Raw genomic sequence first — 14,726 nt, 5'->3', positions numbered from 1 at the left:
GGTAGAAAATGGTAACCCACTCCAGTATTGTTGCCTGAAAAATCCCACAGACAGAGTTTGGTTGGCTACTGTCCATGGGGTCGCAAAAAGTCAGACACAACTGAGCAACTGAGCACACACTAGTAACCAATATGCACACTGAGCCAAGTAAAGAACAAGATCCTAGTAGGAATAAAATGGAGTGCCTTGTTGTGAAACACACTATATGTTAAAGTGTACAATTTGGGGAAGAGAAGTTATGGTAGTGATGTGCAAAAGGAATAATGAACAGAAAGTGATAAATTGAGGTTTCATACTCTACACTCTTATGAAATTATGTCATTGGATGGATTCAGTCATCAAGGTAGTTTTTCTTTTCCAAAAGGTAACAGGACTCAGGATTATTCACTCAGTAAAATGAAATAAATTTGATCTGTATATAACATTTCACAAAGAAATTATTCTTAGGAGATGCACCCAGTCTTATGAGATATATGGGATTTTCCATATATTTCACTTAAGGATGTGAATCAATTTGGGAGAGTATAAAAATGACAAAGGATAAAGCATAGATGACCGAACAGAGAAGTTAATGAAGCGAATTGCTGAAATTGTATAAAGAAGTTGAAATCAAAGAAATGGAAATAGCAGACAATAAGCCGAAGGAGCAAATGCGATTTTCACAATCTGATCAGAGAAGCATAATATGTGGCCCTGAGGCTTTAACCCTGCTATCATGTGCATTGCTTTAGCCGAAGGACAAATGACCTTGATACAGTTTCCATCCCAAAACATCTTTTCAGAGCCCTCTTTATGTCTTTACTTCTTAGACTGTAGATGAAGGGGTTCAGCATGGGTGTGACCACAGTGTACATCACTGAAGCTGCAGCACTTGACAGTGAGCTGTGGCTAGCAGCAGAGCTAAGGTACACTCCTAAACTTGTACAATAAAATAAGGAGACCACTGACAGGTGAGATGCACAAGTGGAAAATGCTTTACACTTCCCCTGAGCTGAAGAGATTCTATATATAGAGGACACTATCTTGGAGTAAGAGTAAAGGATACCAGTCATGGTACCACCACCCAGAAGTCCAGCTCCAAATTGCATCATCATGTTATTGAGAAAGGTGTTGGAATAGGCAAGTTGGACCAGCTCTTTTATTTTGCAAAAAAAGTGAGGGATTTCCAAATCTGTACAAAAAGACAGTCTCAGCACCATTAAGCTGTGTAACAAGGAATACAGAACACTCATTATCCAGGATATCAGAACCAGCAGTCCACAAAGCTGGGGGCTCATGATGACCATGTAGTGCAGGGGGTGGCAGATGGCTACATACCGGTCATAAGCCATCACAGTCAGGAGAAAGTCATCTAATCCTGCAAACAGAATGTAAAAATACATCTGGGTGATACAGCCTTCATAGGTGATAACTTGGCTCTGTGTCTGGATGTTCCACAGCATCTTTGGGATGGTGGTTGAGGTGAAACAGATGTCTACAAAGGACAGGTTGGAGAGGAAGAAGTACATGGGGATGTGGAGATGGGAGTCTGAGCTGACAGCCAAGATAATGAGCAGGTTTCCAAACACAGTGATCAGGTACATGAAGAGGAAAAGCCCAAATATGAGGGGCTGCAGTTCTGATTCCCCTGAAAGTCCCAGAAGAAGAAGAAAATTTGAGCTTCGTGTACCATTTCCTGATTCCATGTGGTGGAGGTGACTATTGGAGGGAAAAAAGAAATAACATGAGTAGTTTTCACTCAAACTGGCCTAACTGACATAGCTGAACTATTTTAATTTCTCTTTGCTGTCAAAGAATTGATGTTAATATGTTATATGGAGATAAATCCTCCTGAGGGTATACCTCATTTCACCTCTGACTAGAAATTTTTGTCCCATTCTCAACAAATTCCAAAGGCTTCTTAATTTACAGTTTTAATGAAAACTCCTTTCATGAATTTCAGAAATACTTATCAAGAACTAACAATGCTCCGAGCGCATATAGGGAACAATGTTCGTAAACAAAACTTCCACAATCCAAGGGTGGTTAAAGATGATATTCAAATAAATATAAAATATAATATAGCAGAAGATGACAGATACTATGAAAAAAAAAAACAACAAGTAAAAATGAGAGGGGAGTAGGTGTTATTTTGTACTGAGTGTTCAGGTAAGGCCTGCAAACAAGATAATAATTGAACCAATTCCTCAAAAAAGAGAGAGAAGGAACTAGTGTGATGTTAGGAGAAGTGTGCGCCTGGTGGGAGCTAGAGGGAGCTGCCACTGCTAAGGACCTTAGAAAGATGCTGGTTCCACCTGTTCAAATCCAAATAAGGAAGCCAGTGGGACAGAGGAATAAGCAAGGAGAGTGACTAGAGATGTTGTCAAGGATGAGGAATAAGGTGGTCTCCCTGTGACAGCTGACACCTCAGTCCACACAGAATCCCTCCTTTCATGTGATTCCTTGTACTTTACAAATTTAGTTGCAATGGCATCCTGTGAATTGTAAACATTCATATCCTCTTCTTGGTTCCATCTTCTGACTAAATACTGGTCTCTGAATTATGTCACCTTAGTATAGGAGGCTGTTTCCCTAGAGGATCAGACAGTAAAGAATCTGCCTGCCATGCAGGAGATCCAGGTTCAATCCCTGGGTTGGGAAGATTCCCCTGGAGAAGGGAATGGCAATCCACTCCAGTATTCTTGCCTGGAGAACTCCATAGACAGAGGAGCTTGCCGGGCTACAGCCCATGGGGGTCACAAAAGTCAGACACAACTGAGTGACTAACATAACACTTTTGCTTCACTTTCTCTGCTTAAAGGACTGCTCTCACCCCAGTCACAGGCACACACACCACATCCTCGTGAGCTGTGTCACTACTATGCATTTCTTACCTAGAAACACCTTCTTCAGGCCATGAGTGGTTACAAGTCAAACTGGTCAGATCAGATTATCTTTCATTTAAGGAATATATAAATGTTACCCCAAAATTTCAATTCACCAGTTTCCCATGGGCCAATAGACATGGGATTCCTTCTTGGTATGGCCACTTTCTACCCTGTATTTAAAGAAATACTTTAAAAAGTCTGAGAGAGACAGAGAGAGACAGAAGAATGGACACATGGGCCTTAGGGGAAAATTATATAATAAGCTTGAATGGCCCCTTCAGATGATGTGATGAATTAAAATTTCCTTGGTTTGGCAACATTCCAACTCCACTTACATCTCCTTGATGTCCAGAAAATAATAATTTTAAAAAGGAAAAATACCTTTATTACTTTGATAGAAACAGTGATACATTTATGGCACAAGACACCTGACAGATTGAATACCCCAAAAGAAAAAAGAGCAAAGTGCATAAGAAAACAATTCACAAAATGAACCATACAAACTGCAACCAAAGGTGGGTATTGCTTTATATGAAGCAGTAGAAGACACGTTTTTCCTGAGCCTGACTCACTTATTTGAACAATTTTTTTTCCCATCCCATAGAGAAAGACGTGAGCTTCCTAGGTGGCACTAGTGGTAAAGAACCCGCCTCCCAGTGCAGGTTAGACCTAAGTGACACAGGTTCGATCCCTGGTTTAGAAAGATCCCCTGGAAGAGGGCACAGCAACCCACTCCAGTATTCTTGCCTGGAGAATCCCATGGACAGAGAAGCTTAGTGGACCTCACTCCATAGGGTCACATACAGTTGGACACAACTGAAGCAACTTAGTACACAGCACACACACACACAGAAGGAGGTAAGCCCTGTCTCAGTTTTCTTGTAGGGTATGTTGTGTTTTTCTTGAACTTTTGGCTTTATCTTACTCCTTAAGTAAATTTGGGGGGCATATCCCAATTGTCATCTGGTCTACAATTAACATGCAAAGGGCTTTCCAGACTATACTCTATAATTTCTACAGACTTCATGACAATTCACCCTTTCACCCTGGATAAATTTCTTCATATGATTTATGCCTGAGACATTATGTATGCCATTATTTACTTCATTATATTGCAACTTTGTCATTATAATGCAAAATCCTAATCATTTGAGACTTCACCTGCTTTGTTCACTCTCACATTTTCAAAAAGGTATGTGAATACATGTGCACTTGTATAGGAACATATTTAAATATAAATGAAGTTACAAAATAAAAAGAATGGCAATGAAAATGGAACCGACTTAAATACAGCAGTAACAAATCAACTGTATTTTTTTAAGAAATCAAATAGAGCATCAAAAACTAACTGAAAATGATATTTAAATGCTAACTATTTAATGAAATCACATAGATTAGAAATTAAATTGGCAAATGTGTAGACATGAAATGATATAATATATAATGTTCCTAGAATCACTAGGCTTATGTTCAAATTTTACTTAATGTGCTTTATGCATCCCATTCCTTCTTCTAATTGGACTTTAATTATTATCATTTCATTGGCAACATTAAGCCTTATGTTACTTAGGTCAAACTTTGCTTTTCCTTTAGTCCTAACTAAATACATTTATTTATAAATCAGGGTAGCAAACTACCACACTAACCTCTGATATCTGAGCCAGGTTGGATAAATGTTCCAGGCTTGCATTCTCTCTAATTCTCCCACAGCATCTACTGGGCTCTCAGACTCACCTGGATGGGAACTGAGAGAAAGGTCTTTGTGTGGATGTTCAAATGCCTCCTGGAAAGTTGATATTGGTGAATGAAGCTCTGTCCCCATAAGACAGCTGGAGGGACAGAAAAACTGTTTTACAGTCAGACTCAGGTCTCCAAAGGAAACATGTTCTGTGGCATCCAAGACTTCTCAGGCTGGGATGAGACTACAGTTTATAGAATCTATAGACTTTATAGACTTCTATAGACTCTATAGACTTTATAGAGACTTTATAGCTCACTTAGCTTCTCATTAGGCATTTTTTGGTTGTAACACCCATACTCTACCTGATTTCCCTAGGGGACAGGGGTCTGGACAGAAAGGAAAATTTCCCTGTTCTTTCTCTGTTCCTCAGAGACCAGGTTACAAGGCAAGTGAATTCTGTTTTAATTATTCCTTCTCAATTCTCCTGCACCCAGAGGCTTGTCAACTACAAATTGGCACTTGCCAGTCAACTACAAATTGGCACTTGCCAAGAGCATTTGCCAGGGACTGAACAACAACAACAAGGGATTTGCCATCTGCCTCTGCTGACTTTGAACACTGTGTTGTTGCAACTGTTGACTTTCAACACCCACTGAGGGAGTTCAGGGTGGAGTGAGGCACTCTGTGCTCCAGGGAATCTGGTGGGACAGGTCTTTAGATAGTTAAATATTTTCAGGAACTGATTTCATGATCCCAATCTTTGCATCTTCTTTATATCTAGAAAAGCACTAAATCCCTCTGTGGTGACATCAGCTCCTCCTAACTAGTAGAAAACCTTCTGTAAAGTAAGCACTTGGTTGCATTGAACTCCCCCTTCACCAAAATCTTATATTTTGACCTTCCCCAACTGCCTCTGTGGAGCAGTCTCTCAGAGATATCTGAGGTGCTGTCTCCCAGACTGCAGTCCTCATTTTGCCCCTAAATAAAACTTAACTAGCAACTATCGCATTGTGCATTTTTTTAAGTCCACATTCTAATATTAAAGACAAAAAGTTGACAGAATTGAGATGCAAGTATATACAATTGGCATATTTAAATGGGTATTATAAGATGGTTACATCTCTTTTGTTTAATTATATTGTGGGATAAGCATGTTTCACTGGTAATGCTTCTCCTGTGTGATACTATAAGACAAGGCATATAAATCTACATCTCAACAACTATTAATTGAACTTACTAAAGGAAACCAATAGGGTGACCTGAGACATGTGTGCACATGTGTGAGTATGTGTGTGTGTGTGCCCGTGTGTGTGCTCACTTACTCTTGTCTAACTCTTTGCAACCCCATGGACTGTAACCCACCAGGCTTCTCTCTCCATAGAAATTTCCAGGCAAGAATATTGGAGTGTGTTGCCATTTCCTACACCAGGGTATCTTCCCAAACAGGGATCAAACCCGCATCTCCTGTTGCTCCTGTGTTGGTAGGCGGTTTCTTTACCACTGAGCCATCTGAGCCATGCTGCTGCTGCTGCTAAGTCGCTTCAGTCGTGTCCAACTCTGTGCGACCCCATAGACAGCAGCCCACCAGGCTCCCCTGTCCCTGGGAGTCTCCAGACAAGAACACTGAAGTGGGTTGCCATTTCCTTCTCCAATGCATGAAAGTGAAGTCATTCAGTCGTGTCTGACTCCTAGCAACACCATGGACTGCAGCCTACCAGGTTCCTCCATCCATGGGATTTCCCAATCAAGAGTACTGGAGTGGGATGCCATTGCCTTCTCTGCACCTGAACCATACAAACTAGTAAAAACTGTAAACTAACATTCAATACTAATAAAGATTTTAAAAAAAAATGATTTTCCTTTGGAATGAACTGGTAAACTTGGAAGATCTTTGCTGAATGCCTTAAACAAACCTTTGAAAATGAAAGTGTTAGTTGCTCAGTCATGTCCAACTCTTTTTTGACCACATAAACTGTAGCTCACCAGGCTCCTCTCTCCATGGAATTCTCCAGGCAAGAATATTGGAGTGGGTAGCCATTCCCTTCTGCAAGGGATCTTCCTGACCCAGGGATTGAATCCAGGTCTCCTGCATTACAGGCAGGTTCTTTGCCATCTAAGCCACCAGGGAAGCCCCAAAACCTTTGAAGGTGTTGGGGGAGTGTGTAATTTCCTTGGTTCTGCCTCTCTGCAGCAAAAATTTGAAGTGATGGATGGACCAGTGTTATTGCTCAGTTTTATTAGGAAAAATAAAGGATAGTACATATGTGAGGAGTGAGGGTGGCCTGACCCAAAAGACTAAGACAGGCTCCAATCCTTCTAAGCTTTCTCCTTTTATACATTTGTCTTCTCCCCCCGAGCCTGTCCTATGTAAATTGGGCTAGCCAGGAGGGCTGTTTGTTTTACCTGAGGTCCTCACTCTGGTCCTTGGACCTTCCCTTGTTCTATTTTCGCAGGTTTTTCCCTTTTTTGTCTTTTAGCCACTACCATTTTGTACTCCTTTTTCCTATTCTGACTACCTATCATCCCCCCTTCAAGAGATGGAAGGCCCAATTCTTTGGGAATAGGGGCATAGAGGTCTCTCTGGCTACTTCCTGCTGAAGTGGGACAGCGAGGGGTATTGGGCCTCCCCCTCTTGCTTGTCTCAAGCCTCAGAGTCCTTATAGTGTTGTCCATCTAGGGATGAGTGATATTTTCCATGGTCAGGTGGTTTTATATATCCTTGTTGAACTAGCACTGCATGTTGTATCGTGTTGACCTGGGCAGAGACAAAATGGGTTAGACAATTGATAATACATGAAGCAATCACATGGTGATAACAGGGATTAGGAGGGCCATTAGCCAGCTCTAAATTCCCCCTCTGCAGGAGAAGGATCCCCCAAAGAGACTGTAGCCACTCCAAGAACTCTCCAGCTCGTTCCTTGAAATCCTGTAAGGCTTGAATGTTTTTCTTGAGGACTCTGAGACATTGTTTAACTTGGCTGGAGATATTTATCCAGAAACAATATGTTTCATTCAAGATGGCTCAAGTCCCTCCTTGTTCAAGAATCAGGAGATCTGCATCCTGTCTATTTTGGAGTACAACCGCCACCAAGTTGTGCTGGCTCTTTAGTGCTGACCTGAGAAATCTTATCCCCAGAAACTTAATTTTGGGGGTGTTCATTAGAATGGCACTCATTTGTAGTCCTGGATAGGTATCTGAGACCTGCCAGGGGCTCACACTGTATTGAGTGTCCTCTTCTGTTTTCTCTCATGGCTTGATGTTGGAGTCCAGCTGTAGCAGCCAGGGATTCAACCTGAAGGGGTGAGTGGTGTTGGTGAGAAACTGAGGCAGCCTCTCATTTTTCTTGGACTGCCTGTTTATTTCAAGTTTATGATTTTCTTTTATACTTTTACAAAAACATTAGGTCAGAGGTTTGATATTTTTAGTTCCCATTGACCCAGATTTATTTTTCTCTAAAAATCATTGTTGCCCCTCAAAAGGAGTTCTTTCTTCAGTGATTCTCTTATCTACTTTTCTTCATGTGTTTTGTGAATACACTGTAACTCATGTTGATATCTAGGCTGCATACCACATTCCTCAGTTTAATTCTTATCTTTCTAAGTCCTGTTTGCCCCTAGTATCCTAAGCTCACTATTTTTTAGAAAGGGCTTCTAGCTAATAATATCTCTAAAGTCCCTAATTTCTATAAGCTATAGTAGAATATGCTAACATTACAGCAATCCTTAAATCTTTAGTTTCTAACTATTTTAATTATTTTTAAGCCCTAAACTCAGAAAACTCCTTTGCCATAAACACTTTTCTCACAAATGGGCTTCAGATAGCAATCCCTCCCATGGCCTCAAGCTGTGGCCTGTGTGCTTACCCTGGAACACTTTTTTGTAAAAGTCCTTGAACAAATGTCAGTGATTAACTTTATGAATTATTCTTTGAGCACAGCTGCAGAAGGCTTTATGCCTTCTCATGCTCCTCTCAAAAACAATAAGCACCTTAATATTCTCTTCAGTCAACTCAGCTGAGGAAAGGAAAATATAGGTCAGAATCACAAAGCCTAACTCCTTCATTCTGGGTCTGTGCCTACAGAACAAAGGGAGGGGGTTTAGGGCCTCCCTAAATGCCTCCATTTTGTCAGTAATGCCTAACATGGCTCCCAACAGCTTGACTCATGAGTAGTGAATCTAGGATTCATGTCCTGGTACCTTGACTGTTGTGAGGCTGGAAAGTATCACAGGTAGGGACCCTTCCATGTGGGCTGGAGTTGAGCTTTTGGGGATCCATTCTTCCAGATTCTAATTAGGACTTGAGTCCCTGGAGCATATAGTGGTGACTCTTACCATGTAGTAGGTAAATATCTTTAGAATCTTTTGGCTCCTGACAGATACCCCCACAAGCGTATATCCTGTTGGAGTTGCCCAATGGCCATGGTATAAGACCAGAGGGTCTGAGCCTCTGGATCTAGGAAGAGCTCATTGACACAAACAAAAGGTCTGTCATATAGCATCTCATAATGACTAAGACCAACCTGTTCCTCAGGGGCCTTATGGGTGCAGAGAGCTACTGGTAAAGACTCCTTCCATCCCAGGGAGGTCTCCTGGGTTATCTTTTTATCGCTGATTTTAAGAGCTGGTTGGCTGTTTTTACTATTCCTGAAGACTGAGGCCTCCAGGCACAATGGAGGTAATAAGTAATGTCCAATGCTTTAGAGACCCCTTGTGTGACCTTAGAAGTAAATGATGTCCCATTGTCACTCTGTAATGACCTGGGCAGACCAAATCTTGGAATGATTTCATGGATCAGTTTTTTACCACCTCCTCAGCCTTCTCATTCTGGGTGGGAAAGCCTTCAGTCCATCCTGTGAATATGTCTATCATGATTAATAGGTATTTATACCCTTGAGAAATTGGCATCTGGGTGAAGTCCATCTACCAGTCCTCTCCTGAGTAGGTCCCACATTGTTAGATGGGTTGAGTCAGCTGGGGTCTTTGAGCTTCTTGGGAGTTGTTTAATTGGCAAGTGGAACAAGACCTGTTCCTCTGAAGGAACTTTCTAGTAATCTTTGGAAGGCATTTTACCTAAATGAGTGTGGCATGTAAGGAGTTAACCAACTTCCATTGGAGGTTCCCAGGCAGAAAAAAGGAGCCCCTCCTTGTGGAACCACCCCATGAGATCTTCTTGAAAGCCCTCACTCTTAGTTTTAAGAATCTCACCTTCAGTATATGAAGGAGTTTCTGGCAAATTAGTCTGTGGAACTAAGGTGGCAATCCCTATTCGGTCATTGTTCTATAATGCTGCTCTCTTAGTTGCCTGATCAGCTGTTAGGTTCTGAGAGGGTAACAGGCAGGAAGGCCAGGGGTCTCCAAATGGAGGAAATAGGCTGCAAGTGTCAGATATTTTTCTCTCTCTTAAGCGGCAGAAGGAAACAAACTAGTGATATATTTTTTTTTCCCTTCCTTATACAAATTTAAAAGGAGGTTTATCTTATAATACTGTGTTGCCATAATGACACCTGAAGTTAATTATTCTCAAACCTTGAGTTAACTAATGCATTTTTCTTATGGAAATGTTTTTCTTAAGCTATGTTAATGTACTATGCATTTACCCCAAACTCTGTCTTCAAGTCGGTTCTGCCTAATGGCTCAGAAATGACTTGACAAACCAGTATGTTATACTCAGACATTGTTCCCCTAATCTATGTAAACGAAACTATTTGCATTGTAATCTGCCTTTCTACAAGATTCAAATCAATCATTTTATAGCCCGGGATGATTTGTCTGGTGACAAGGTCATCCCAAAATACATCTTATGGATGAGGGGCCTGGTGCCATTCTGAGTTTTAAGACATTCCTTTCTTTCATTAACAAATTGCTAGTGACTTTATTTTTGGGGGCTCCAAAATTACTGCAGATGGTGACTGCAGTCATGAAATTAAAAGACGCTTACTCCTTGGAAGGAAAGCTATGACCAACCTAGATAGCATACTGGAGCCTATTATACAGAGTGAAGTAAGCCAGAAGGAAAAACACCAATACAGTATACTAACGCATATATATGGAATTTAGAAAGATAGTAACAATAACCTTGTGTACGAGACAGCAAAAGAGACAGTGATGTATAGAACAGTCTTATGGACTCTGTGGGAGAGGGAGAGGGTGGGAAGATTTGGGAGAATGGCACTGAAACATGTAAAATATCATGTATGAAACGAGATGCCAGTCCAGGTTCGATGCACGATACTGGATGCTTGGGGCTAGTACACTGGGACGACCCAGAGGGATGGTATGGGGAGGGAGGAGGGAGGAGGGTTCAGGATGGGGAACACATGTATACCTGTGGTGGATTCATTTTGATATTTGGCAAAACTAACACAATTATGTAAAGTTTAAAAATAGAATAAAATTTAAAAAATAATAAATAAATTAAATTAAATAAAAAGCAGAGACATTACTTTGCCAACAAAGGTCCGTCTAGTCAAGGCTATGGTTTTTCCTGTGGTCATGTATGGATGTGAGAGTTGGACTGTGAAGAAGGCTGAACGCCAAAGAATTGATGCTTTTGAACTGTGGTGTTGGAAAAGACTCTTGAGAGTCCCTTGGACTGAAAGGAGATCCAACCAGTCCATTCTGAAGGAGATCAGCCCTGGGATTTCTTTGGAAGGAATGATGCTAAAGCTGAAACTCCAATACTTTGGCCACTTCATGGGAAGAGTTGACTCATTGGAAAAGACTCTAATGCTGGGAGGGATTGGGGGCAGGAGGAGAAGGGGACGACAGAGGATGAAATGGCTGGATGGCATCACTGACTCGATGGACGTGAGTCTGAGGGAACTCCGGGAGTTGGTGATGGACAGGGAGGTCTGGCGTGCTATGACTCATGGGGTCTCAAAGAGTTGGACACGACTGAGCGACTGAACTGAACTGAACTGATAAAACATCCAGCTGAAGATTAGCAGGGGGTACTCTTTCTGCCCACTTCTGATGCCTATGTCAGAAGCTTTCTCTATCTCCTTTATACTTTTTTTTATTTTATTTTATTTTTAAAATTACAACATTGTAGTAGTTTTGCCAAATATCGAAGTGAATCCGCCACAGGTATACCCGCGTTCCCCATCCTGAACCCTCCTCCCTCCTCCCTCCCCTCCCCTCTCTCTGCGTCGTCCCAGGGCACCAGTCCCAAGCATCCAGTACCGTGCATTGAACCTGGACTGGTGACTCGTTTCATACATGATATTATACATGTTTCAATGCTATTCTCCCAAATCTCCCCACCCTCTGCCTCTCTCACAGAGTCCAAAAGACTGATCTATACATCGGTGTCTCTTTTGCTGTCTCGTACACAGGGTTATTGTTACCATCTTTCTAAATTCCATATATATGCGTTAGTATACTGTATTGGTGTTTTTCTTTCTGGCTTACTTCACTCTGTATAATAGGTTCCACTTTCATCCACCTCATTAGAACTGATTCAAATGTATTCTTTTTAATGGCTGAGTAATACTCCATTGTGTATATGTACCACTGCTTTCTTATCCATTCATCTGCTGATGGGCATCTAGGTTGCTTCCATGTCCTGGCTATTATAAACAGTGCTGCGATGAACATTGGGGTACACGTGGCTCTTTCCCTTCTGGTTTCCTCAGTGTGTATGCCCAGCAGTGGGATTGCTGGATCATAAGGCAGTTCTATTTCCAGTTTTTTAAGGAATCTCCACACTGTTCTCCATAGTGGCTGTACTAGTTTGCATTCCCACCAACAGTGTAAGAGAGTTCCCTTTTCTCCACACCTTCTCAAGCATTTATTGCTTGTAGACTTTTGGATCACAGCCATTCTGACTGGCGTGAAATGGTACCTCATAGTGGTTTTGATTTGCATTTCTCTGATAATGAGTGATGTTGAGCATCTTTTCATGTGTTTGTTAGCCATCTGTATGTCTTCTTTGGAGAAATGTCTATTTAGTTCTTTGGCCCATTTTTTGGTTGGGTCATTTATTTTTCTGGAGTTGAGCTGTAGGAGTAGCTTGTATATTTTTGAGATTAGTTGTTTGTCCATTGCTTCATTTGCTATTATTTTCTCCCATTCTGAAGGCTGTCTTTTCACCTTGCTAATAGTTTCCTTTGTTGTGCAGAAGCTTTAAAGTTTAATTAGGTCCCATTTGTTTATTTTTGCTTTTATTTCCAGTATTCTGGGAGGTGGGTCATAGAGGATCCTGCTGTGATTTATGTCGGAGAGTGTTTTGCCTATGTTCTCCTCTAGGAGTTTTATAGTTTCTGGTCTTACGTTTAGATCTTTAATCCATTTTGAGTTTATTTTTGTGTAAGGTGTTAGAAAGTGTTCTAGTTTCATTCTTTTACAAGTGGTTGACCAGTTTTCCCAGCACCACTTGTTAAAGAGATTGTCTTTAATCCATTGGATATTCTTGCCTCCTTTGTCAAAGATAAGGTGTCCATATGTGCGTGGATTTATCTCTGGGCTTTCTATTTTGTTCCATTGATCAATATTTCTGTCTTTGTGCCAGTACCATACTGTCTTGATTACTGTGGCTTTGTAGTAGAGCATGAAGTCAGGCAGGTTGATTCCTCCAGTTCCATTCTTCTTTCTCAAGATAGCTTTGGCTATTCGAGGTTTTTTGTATTTCCATACAAATTGTGAAATTATTTGTTCTAGCTCTGTGAAGAATACCATTTGTAGCTTGATAGGGATTGCATTGAATCTATAAATTGCTTTGGGTAGTATGCATAGAAACTAACAAAAATGAAAACACAACAACTCAAAACCTGTGGGACACTTTAAAAACAGTCCTAAGGGGAAAGTTCATAGCAATACAGGCATACCTCAAGAAACAAGAAAAAAGTCAAATAAATAACCTAACCCTACACCTGAAGCAACTAGAAAAGGAAGAAATGAAGAACCCCAGGGTTAGTACAAGGAAAGAAGTCTTAAAAATTAGGGCAGAAATAAATGCAAAAGAAACAAAAGAGACCATAGCAAAAATCAACAAAGCCAAAAGCTGGTTCTTTGAAAGGATAAATAAAATTGACAAACCATTAGCCAGACTCATCAAGAAACAAAGGGAGAAAAATCAAATCAATAAAATTAGAAATGAAAATGAAGAGATCACAACAGACAACACAGAAATACAAAGGATCATAAGAGACTACTATCAGCAATTATATGCCAATAAAATGGACAATGTGGAAGAAATGGACAAATTCTTAGAAAAGTACAACTTTCCAAAACTGGACCAGGAAGAATTAGAAAATCTTAACAGACGCATCACAAGCACGGAAATTGAAACTGTAATCAAAAATCTTCCAGCAAACAAAAGCCCAGGTCCAGACAGCTTCACAGCTGAATTCTACCAAAAATTTAGAGAAGAGCTAACACCTATCCTGCTCAAACTTCCAGAAAATTGCAGAGGAAGGTAAACTTCCAAACTCATTCTATGAGGACACCATCACCCTAATACCAAAACCTGACAAAGATGCCACAGAAAAAGAAAACTACAGGCCAATATCACTGATGAACATAGATGCAAAAATCCTTAACAAAATTCTAGCAATCAGAATCCAACAATACATTAAAAAGATCATACACCATGACCAAGTGGGCTTTATCCCAGGGATGCAAGGATTCTTCAATATCCGCAAATCAATCAATGTTATACACCACATTAACAAATTGAAAAACAAAAACCATATGATTATCTCAATAGATGCAGAGAAAGCCTTTGACAAAATTCAACATACATTTATGATAAGAACTCTCCAGAAAGCAGGAATAGAAGGAACATACCTCAACATAATAAAAGCTATATATGAGAAACCCACAGCAAACCTTATCCTCAATGGTGAAAAATTGAAAGCATTTCCTCTAAAGTCAGGAACAAGACAATGGTGCCCACTTTCACCATTACTATTCAACATAGTTTTGGAAGTTTTGGCCACAGCAATCAGAGCAGAAAAAGAAATCAAAGGAATCCAAATTGGAAAAGAAGAAGTAAAACTCTCACTGTTTGCAGATGACATGATCCTTTACATAGAAAACCCTAAAGACTCCACCAGAAAATTACTAGAGCTAATCAATGATTATAGTAAAGTTGCAGGATATAAAATCAACACACAGAAATCCCTTGCATTCCTATACACTAATAATGAGAAAACTGAAAGAGAAATTAAGGAAACAAT

The 14,726-nt window shown here is 40.5% G+C and overlaps 1 pseudogene; it reads right to left on the bottom strand.

Moving 5' to 3' along the window:
- Positions 1-663: 663 nt before the first annotated feature.
- On the bottom strand, positions 664-1,632 carry LOC133250502 (olfactory receptor 7A10-like; annotated as a pseudogene).
- Between the last annotated feature and the right edge of the window lie 13,094 nt (positions 1,633-14,726).

The sequence above is a fragment of the Bos javanicus genome, chromosome 7 (genome assembly GCF_032452875.1).
Source record: "Bos javanicus breed banteng chromosome 7, ARS-OSU_banteng_1.0, whole genome shotgun sequence".
NCBI lineage: Eukaryota > Metazoa > Chordata > Mammalia > Artiodactyla > Bovidae > Bos > Bos javanicus.
This window is presented reverse-complemented; position numbering and strand designations above follow the sequence as displayed.